The following is a 10,569-nucleotide window of genomic DNA, read 5'->3' on the forward strand; positions in this document are numbered from 1 at the left end:
GGATGTGGTGAACAAATTCTTAGCAAGATTTTACCCTCCTCAACGAATCAATAGGCTGAGAGCTGAGGTCCAAACTTTCAGGCAACAAGATGGTGAGACTCTGTATGAAGCATGAGAGAGGTTCAAAGACCTAACAAGGAGGAGCCCACCAGATATGTTCAATGAATGGGTGCAGCTGCACATTTTCTATGAAGGGCTCTCTTATGAGTCAAAGAAGGCAATAGACCATTCATCCGGAGGATCCTTGAACAAGAAGAAGACCATTGAGGAGGCCATAGATGTCATTGAAACTGTAGCAGAGAATGACTACTTCTATGCTTCCAAAAGAGGGAACACGAGAGGAGTGATGGAACTAAATAATGTAGATGCTCTGCTGGCTCAAAACAAGCTCATTACCCAGCAGCTGGCTGACCTCACCAAGAAGATGGAGAGGAACCAAGTAGCAGCAATCACCACTTCATCAACAACCTAGGAAGGACTGAATGAAGAAGCAGAGGGAAGTCAGGAGCAAGTCAACTACATTGGGAATTCACCTAGGCAAAACCAAGATCCATACTCCAAGACCTACAACCCTGGATGGAGGAACCACCCAAACTTTGGGTGGGGAAATCAACAAGACCAAAGCCTTGATCAAAGACGCCCAAATCCCAACAATGCAGCTCACCAACATTTCACATCTAAACCATATCAACACTCCCATAACAACATCTCTCTACATCCACATCAAAACCAAAATAACATACCTCATTCTTCCACCTCTGATCCCAATCTACAATCATTGGATGATAGACTCTCAAAGATTGAGAATCTACTTGAAGGGATAGGCAAGGAGATTCAAGATAGTAAAGCATTCCGAGAAGAAGTGATGTCCAATATGCAGAATCAGGATGCTGCCATCAAGAAACTGGAGACACAAATTGGCTACTTATTCAAGCAAATTCCAAGCCACAACCTTCGCAACAATACTAACTCAACCCAATGGGAGGAGTGTTAGGATATCACCCTTCGGAGTGGGAAGGAACTAAAGGAAACTCCCCAGAAACCACAAGAAGAGGACTCAAATAAAGAGGAAGAAGAGCAGGACGAAGCTCGAGTTCCCACTTTGAGTTCACAAAAAGGGGAAGGAGTACTGAAGCCAGACGTACCAAGAGTCCCATATCCTCAGCAATTAAAGAAGAAGGGGGATGACAACCAGTTTTCGAGATTTTTGGAGATCTTCAAGAAACTACAAATCAACATACCCTTTGATGAAGCAATAGAACAAAAGCCACTCTATGCCAAGTTTTTAAAGGAGCTAATGACTAAGAAAAGAAGCTGGAAGAACAACGAGACTGTGATATTAACCGAAGAATGTAGTGCTATCATTCAGCACAAACTACCCCAGAAATTGAAGGATCCCGGGAGTTTTCAGATCCCTTGTATTATATGGGAAATCACAGTGGAGAAAACTCTTTGTGACTTAGGAGCCAGCATCAATTTGATGTCAGTAGCTATGATGAGGAAGATGAAGATAGAGGAGGATAAACCAACAAAAATGGCCTTACAGTTGGCAGACAGATCGTTCAAGTTCCCTCATGGCGTAGTAGAGGATTTGCTGGTGAAATTGGGAGACTTCATATTCCCGGCAGACTTCCTAGTGCTGGATATGCAGGAAGAAGACAAGACCTCCATTATCCTAGGAAAGCCGTTCTTGGCCACTGCTGGAGCTGTCATCGATGTCCAAAAAGGTGATCTCACCCTGAGAGTACACAATGAAAAGATGACGATCAATGTGTTCAAGGCCATGAGTTACCCACCAGAGCAATTGGGAGAGTGTATGAGGTTGGACTCACTTGAAGATGCAGTGCAGGAAAGTTTTGAAGAAGAAGAACCTGAAGGTATAATAGAGGAGGAGTCTACGTTTAGTGAAGAGGTTGCAACAGCAGAGATTCAAATACAATGTGCACCAAAGGAAGAGAACGAAAAGTCAGAAGCACCCAAACTTGAACTCAAAGCACTGCCACCCTCTCTCAAATATGCATACTTAGGAGAAGATGAAAATTACCCAGTAATCATAAGCTCATGCCTCAGCCAAGATCAAGAGGATGAACTGCTCAAAGTACTGCGAAACCACAAAGATGCCATTGGTTGGACTCTTGCTGACTTGAAAGGGATAAGTTCGGCCATATGCATGCACAAGATACTGCTGGAAGATGATGCCAAACCATCTATTCAATCCCAAAGGAGGTTAAACCCAATCATGAAGGAAGTGGTATAGAAAGAAGTTATGAAGTTATGGCAGGAAGGGGTAATCTACCCGATCTCAGATAGCCCCTGGGTTAGCCCCGTGCATGTTGTCCCAAAAAAGGGAGGAATTACCGTGGTTCCCAATGAGAAGAACGAACTAATTCCTACAAGGACAGTCACAGGATGGAGGATGTAAATAGACTACAGGAAGCTCAATGAGGCTACACAAAAAGATCATTTCCCCCTTCCATTCATGGATCAGATGTTGGAAAGACTTGCAGGGCACGCATATTATTGTTTTCTCGACGGTTATTCAGGATATAACCAAATAGTGGTTGATCCCAGAGATCTAGAGAAAACCTCATTCACTTGCCCATATGGAGTGTTTGCCTACAGGCGCATACCATTTGGGTTATGTAATGCACCTGCGACTTTCCAATGCTGCATGCTTTCTATCTTTTCAGATATGATAGAAAAATTCATTGAAGTTTTTATGGATGATTTCTCGGTATTCGGAGATTCCTTCCCTAGTTGCCTACATCACCTCGCCTTGGTATTGAAAAGATGCCAAGAGACCAATCTGGTCTTGAACTGGGAGAAATGTCACTTTATGGTGACAGGAGGAATAGTCCTTGGTCACAAAGTTTCTAACCAAGGCATTGAGGTTGACAGAGCCAAAGTAGAACTTATTGAAAAATTGCCTCCACCCAGTGATGTCAGTGCAATTAGGAGTTTTTTAGGGCATGCTGGTTTTTACAGAAGGTTTATTAAAGATTTTTCAAAGATAGCCAAGCCCTTAAGCAATATCCTTGTATCTGATACACCATTTATCTTTGATGAAACATGCATGTTAGCCTTTGAAAATTTAAAAATGAGGTTGTCCTCTGCTCCTATCATTTTCCCACCTGATTGGAATTTACCATTTGAATTAATGTGTGACGCATCTGATTTTGCAGTTGGGGCAGTGTTAGGACAGAAGAAAGATAACTTAGTCCATGTGATATACTATGCGAGCAAAGTCCTTAATGATACTCAAAGAAATTATACCACAATTGAAAAGGAGTTGCTAGCAATAGTTTTTGCATTTGACAAGTTTAGATCGTACCTCATTGGTGCTAAAGTGATTATTTTTACAGATCACACAACTCTTAAATATTTGTTTGCCAAGCAAGAATCAAAGCCAAGACTAATAAGATGGATCTTATTATTGCAGAAATTCAATATTGAAATCAGAGACAAGAAAGGAGTGGAGAACAAGGTAGCAGATCACCTATCCAGGATTTCTCATGATAAAGGTGGAACACCTGATACAAGTGTGAACGAGTTCTTCCCTGATGAGCAGTTGATGATAGTTCATAAAGCACCATGGTTCGTAGACAATGCCAACTTCAAGGCAACTGGAGCATTGCCTCCAGAGATCAATAAACATCAAAAAAGGAAGCTCATGAATGATGCAAAGTACTTTGTCTGGGATGAGCCATATCTATTTAAGAAGTGTTCAGATGGAATCCTTAGAAGATGTGTTTCGGAAGAAGAAGGACGAGAGGTCCTATGGAATTGCCACGGCTCATGCTATGGAGGCCACTTTGGAGGCGATAGAACTGCAGCTAAGGTGTTACAAAGCGGATTCTTTTGGCCCACCCTTTTCAAGGATGCCAAAGAACTAGTAAAGAGCTGCAATGAATGCCAAAGATCTGGAAACTTGCCCAAAAGAAATGAGATGCCACAAAATTTTATCTTGGAACTGGAATTGTTTGATGTGTGGGGAATTGATTTCATGGGACCATTCCCAACCTCATATGCAAACAAGTACATCTTGGTAGCAGTGGATTATGTTTCCAAGTGGGTAGAGGCTATTGCAACCCCAACGAATGATAACAGAGTAGTCATGAACTTCCTCAGGAAGAATATCTTTAGCCGGTTTGGAGTCCCACGAGCACTCATCAGTGATGGAGGGAGCCATTTTTGTAACAGACCACTAGAAGCTCTTCTCCTACGATATGGGGTAAGACACAAGGTAGCCACACCTTACCATCCCCAAACAAGTGGACAAACTAAGATATCCAACAGAGAGCTAAAGAGGATTCTGGAAAAGACTGTGGGTGCATCAAGAAAGGATTGGTCGAAGAAGCTGGATGATGCTCTTTGGGCATACAGAACAACATTCAAAACACCACTTGGAATGTCCCCATATCAACTAGTGTATGGGAAAGCTTGTCATTTACCACTGGAGCTGGAACACAAAGCTCTCTGGGCTATCAAGATACTAAATTTTGACAGCATTGCTGCTGGTGCAAAGAGGATGTTGCAGCTGCAAGAGATGGAGGAATTCAGGTCTCAAGCCTATGAAAATACCAAGATGTATAAAGAGAAGGCAAAGAGAAGACATGACCTGCATCTTGCACCCAGGAGTTTCGAAAAGGGGCAGCGAGTACTCCTTTACAATTCCAAATTGAGACTATTCCCAGGAAAACTCAAATCAAGGTGGTCTGGACCTTTTCTTGTCACAAAAGTTTCACCTTATGGACACATCGAAATCATGGATGAAGGTTCAGAGAGGACTTTTACAGTGAACGGACAAAGACTCAAGTATTATCTGGGTAACATGGGGGAAATCCCCAGAGTAAATTACCATCTCAAGTAAAGGAGGAACCGTCGAGCTAGCGACGATAAAAGAGCGCTCTGTTGGGAGGCAACCCAACCTCAGGTATTTTCCTTTTCATCTTTATTTCAATAAGGATCACAAGTTGTTTCCCCTGTATTGCGAGGAGCTAAGTTTGGTGTTCCACACCAAAACAATTCAAGAGTGAAAGTGTGATTCTCAGTTTGGTTTTCCACCAAAGAAATTTAGTTAAAATCACACTCCATTCCCAAAGCACATTGCTAGCTCCAATCAATCAATGGAAACCACTTAGATTTAGTTAGATTTTAGTTGATAATTGTTTTGTTAAACATCAAGATATGAGGTTCTCTGCATATATGCAAGGTTCTCTACTGGGCAAGGAACTAAGTTTGGTGTTGACACACCAAATTAAGTTCAGAAGTCACAAGCATACATGCAAGCTAACTATTTCTCAAGTGCTTTGGGAACAAGCAACTTCCAATAACTTTGCAGGAATCTTATGAGGAAATGGTGCACCTTCACCCAAGGAAGTAAGGTAGCAAAGACCAGGATGATGACAAAAAGAGGGCAACTAGAAACCATCACCTGAAGGTTATATTGTCACTTAACTCCATGTACTTAGAATGTTGAAAATTGGAAGTCCGAATGCAATCTTGATTAATAGTTACATGATAGTTTGAAATTTTTTATTTTGTCTTTTAAGTTTTTGGTTGAATGAGGTCTATGTTTGTTAGTCTTCATGTCACTGCATCCTTACTTTGCTTACTTGTATGCTTGTCCTTTTGAACCAAATGAAAAAGAGAATGAGTGTTTTAAAAGACCAGAGAGGAGTTCATACTATGGAGTAAGTTCATGAGTTTATGGTGTGGTCATAAGTTAGCTAAGTTAGTTCAACCACAAGATGGGAGGACAACTATCTGTCATGAATACTATGCTTGAGACACACCCCATGAGACTAGCTAAATAAGAAGATCCTAATAAGAAAAAGGGAAAGAACAATAAAGGTTGAAAAGTAAAAGAAAAAGAGTAAGCAATAAGGCTAGGCACCAATGGTTTTAATCTTGAGGCATGTGTCTGTGGTGCTCTTGTGTGAGGGATCTACTTGGATGAATAAGCTCTTAGGGGTGCCTTATCACTTGGTAACTTGGGTTAACTAACTCGGGATTATCAGCTGAAAGTCCACTATCAAGAGTAACCCTCACTACAGAGCATTTAGTAACCCAAAGAGGTGCTGGACACCAAGGTCTCAAGTAAAGAGAATAAATAAACTATATGCCTATGGTGTGTATGTATGGGGGAAAGACTTGAGCAAGTAAGTCCTTAGGGGTGCTTCAACACTTAGCACCTTGAACCAACTGGTTCGGGAGTGTTGGCTAAAAGCTTATTTTAAAGAGTTGCCCCCATACAGAGCACTTAGCCTAAGAACAAAAAAATAAGCCCTGAAATGACAACAAAAGGATCAATGAATAAAAGTCTCATGGGATGCAATCACAGTGAGTATTCTAGGACATGATAAAGGTCTGAAAGCCAAGAATGAACCTAAGTTGTTATGCATGAAACCACCATAAAACCAAGGACATGACTTCCACAAGAATGACTCATTTCTCTTGGCATTCCATTCATCATTTTCTTGTTCCAGTACTTGCTTAGGGACAAGCAAGCTTTAAGTTTGGTGTTGTGATGCCAGGGCATTTTGGCCAGTTTCACTGACCTTTTCTTTACTGTTTTTAGGGTAATTTCATGCATTTCCTTAGGAAATAAGCTAGTTTTGGGTAGATATTCACTTACATCTTGATTCAAGCATACATTGTGCACTTTACATGATTTCATGAGGATTTTGCATGGATTTAATGACAAATTGGATGTTGCAATTCCCATGACTTGGATTAGAACTTTGATGCACTCTATTGCTTGATTTCAGGACAAAGGAAGAAGAACCACATTAGTGGCTACGTTAGTTACACTAACGTTAACACTAACATGGAATGGGAGTAACTTGCAAAGTTAATGAGAAAAGTAATTGCCAATAACGCTCTCGAAGCCATCATTGCCCACATTAAGAGTCACGTTAACTAAGTTAACGTGAACTCTAACGTGGAAGAAAGGAAATGGAGCCAACGTTAGTGACACTCAACATTATCACTAACGTTGGACCAAGCTCATAAGTGGCCACGTTAGTTGCCACGTTAACTTAGTTAACGTGGCCTCTAACGTTAAGAAGTAAAGGGGAAGCCAATGTTAGTGACATTCAACTTTATCACTAACGTTGGCCAAGTCACAATAAGCCATGTTAACTCCCACGTTAACCTAGTTAACGTGGAAGCTAACGTGAATAAATAAGGTGGTCGATAACGTTAGTGACACCAAACATTGTCACTAACGTTGGAATGAGCCCACACAAGCCACTATGAGCCACGTTAACTCCCACGTTAACTTAGTTAACGTGGAAGCTAACGTGGATAAGGGAATGATGAGCCAACGTTAGTGACACTCAACTTTGTCACTAACGTTGGAGATGGCTAGCATGGCCACGTTAGAAGCCACGTTAACCTAGTTAACGTGGACTCTAACGTGAGAAATAGGGGCACATTGGAACGTTAGTGACAATGGTAAGTGTCACTAACGTTCTCGAAGGTTGGCAAGCCTACGTTAAAAGAGCCACGTTAACTAAGTTAACATGGACTCTAACGTAAAGAAGGGGGAGACTTCTCAATGTTACTGGGAAAGGTAAGTACCAGTAACGTGTGCGAAGGGCATAGAGGCAACGTTAGTGGCAACGTTTGTGCCACTAACGTTGAAGTTAACGTGGCTCTTACTTTGGTGAGGAACGTTAGTGGAAAAGGTGATTGTCACTAACATTCTCGAACCCATATTTTCACTGAACGTTAACACCACTAACATCCTGAGCTAAAGTCTCTGCCCACTTCACACTTTCTCTTTGCAAGTAAAGCCAAGCCTAATGAAGAAGAGAAGTGCTTCAAACTCAAGATCCAAAGGCCCATACCCAAGACTTGAAGAGCCAACTAGAAGAACAGAAGAGTAGTATATATAGGAGTAGCTTTGAATTAAATTGGGGGAGCTGGAAAATTATAGGGAGCCTCTTGGCATAGAACTACTCTCTGTATTTTACTTTCTCTGCACTTCTAGTTTCATAATGTCTTCTCCATCTTTGTTTTCATTTTCCAGAGCTATGAACAACTAAACCCCTTTCATTAGGTTAGGGAGCTCTATTGTAATTTGATGGATCAATACTAGTTTTCATTATTCTTCTTCTATCTTTTCTCTTGATTTTACTTGAAAGCTTTCGATCTTCATCCAATTGGGTAGTTATCTTGGAAAAGAAGCTATTCATACTTGGATCTCTTCTGAACCTTGAAAGAGGAATGAAGAGATCATGCTAGAAATGCTTTCTCATGCTGGACCAAATTGGGTTTGGATGGATATGTGACTATAATCCTCTCAACACTTGATTTGGGAAATGCATGTGGTATAATCAGTGACCATACTTCATCTCTTCTCATGAGCAATTGACCAAGGAATTGGCTATTGATCAAGATTTGAGAGATTGAATTACAAAAAATTGGAATTCGATCACTTAAGAATGCAAAGGAGATCAATGAGTGTATTGATTGAGGAAGAGATGAAAATGAAATTGATCCGGAGAATGCAACATCTCCTGAGCCCAATGAACTTCCCATTTCTGATCTTACCCATTCTCTTTATTTTCTGTCATTTACTTTTATGAGCAATTACCTCATTCCCATTTAAGATTCTGCAATTTACTTTCCGTCATCTACATTCAGCTCTTTATTTCCAGCATTTACTTTTCTCTTATTTACTTTCCCGCCATTTAATTTTCTGCAATTCTCAACTCAAATTCTGATTCGCTCAACTAGAACATTCCTCTAGTTAAAGTTGCTTGATCAATCAATCCCTGTGGGATTCGACCTCACTCTATTGTGAGTTTTTACTTGACGACGAATTCGGTACACTTGCCGAAGGAAATTTGTCACGAGACAAGTTTTCCGTGCATCAAGTTTATGGCGCCGTTGCCGGGGATTGATTGTGCATCAACAATGATTAAATTGGAAGATAACTAGATTGAGAATTTTATTTTTATGTGACTTAATTTTCTGTTTGAGTAATTTACTTTCAGTTTTAGTTAATTTCTTCCCTTCCCCTTTCTTTTTCTTTTTCGTTTTTAGTTTTTTACAATTCATTTCACTAACGCACTAACTGTTTGATATATTGCATCACTTACACTACTTGTAATTCTGACAAAAATACTTTCTGCATCTATTTTCCTTGCTTGTACTTGTTGGTTGTATGACAGGGAGAAGAAGCGGAGCTTCAACTTCCTTTGATTCTGAACCTGAGAGGACCTTCTTGAGATTAAGAAGGGAAGCAAGAGGAAAAAGAGTAGTTGGTGCTGAGGAAGAGGAGGAATACTTTGAACCAAACATGGAAGAAAACATGGAAAACCATCATGAAGAAGAGACTCACAACCATGGCAGAGGAGGTCGAGCAAATCATGCTGGGGAGGACAGAAGAGTTTTAGGCTCTTACATCAATCCAAACACAGGAAACTGTGGAAGTAGCATTCAAAAGCCAACCATCCACGCCAACAATTTTGAACTGAAGCCACAGCTCATCACCCTTGTTCAGAACAACTGTTCGTTCGGAGGGTGATGACAAGTCATCTTAGCCTAGTTTCACTAGCCTTTTTCTTTTGTTTTCAATAGAATTATGCACTTACTTGAGCCAAAAGCAAGCCAATTGGGTAGATTTTCATGTTTCCTTTGATTTAATCAACCATGTATGAATTCATGCTATTTCATGAGGTTTTGTGCTATAATTGTCACATATTATGAAAGAATGAATATCTCATGATTTTGAGCATAGCTTTGATGTGTTTGGTTGATTAATGATAGGTGAAGAAAGCTTGGAGAAAGGTTGATGGAAGAAGGAAGGGCTAGGAGGAAGAGAGAACAAAAAAGTTTGAGCAAAAGTTTGCCTCAAACTTTAGCTCAAACTTTTGGATTAATTATGAACCAGGAAGTAAAAGCTGGAGCAAAAGTTAGACCCCTAACTTTTTGGCTAACTTTTGGGCAAAAGCTGGAGCAAAAGTTAGACCCCTAACTTTTTGGCTAACTTTTGGCATGAAAAACACTCCCTGGATGCACAAAAAGTTTGCGCCAACGTTAGCCCCTAACTTTTTGGCTAACGTTGGCGCATGAAAAATACTCCCTGGACTAGCAAAAGTTTGCGCCAACGTTAGCCCCTAACTTTTTGGCTAACGTTGAAGCCATGAATAACCAAGGGGAGGCCAACGTTGGAGCAAAAGTTAGACCCCTAACTTTTACTCCAACTTTTACTCAAGCTTTCATGATTCCAACCCGGTTCAATTCGGTTCTTCTCCAAACTCCAAGAGCAATCAACCAAGGCCTCTGATGAGAGGATAATTTATACGCTTTTTGGCATTATTTTTAGTATATTTTTAGTAGAATCTAGTTACTTTTAGGGATGTTTTTAATAGATTTTATGTTAAATTCACATTTCTGGACTTTACTATGAGTTTGTGTGTTTTTCTGTGATTTCAGGTATTTTCTGGCTGAAATTGAGGGACTTGAGCAAAAATCAGATTCAGAGGTTGAAGAAGGACTGCTAATGCTGTTGGATTCTAACCTCCCTGCACTCAAAGTGGATTTTCTGGAGCTACA

Source organism: Arachis ipaensis, chromosome B5, assembly GCF_059453495.1.
Source record: "Arachis ipaensis isolate K30076 ecotype BB chromosome B5, ASM5945349v1, whole genome shotgun sequence".
NCBI lineage: Eukaryota > Viridiplantae > Streptophyta > Magnoliopsida > Fabales > Fabaceae > Arachis > Arachis ipaensis.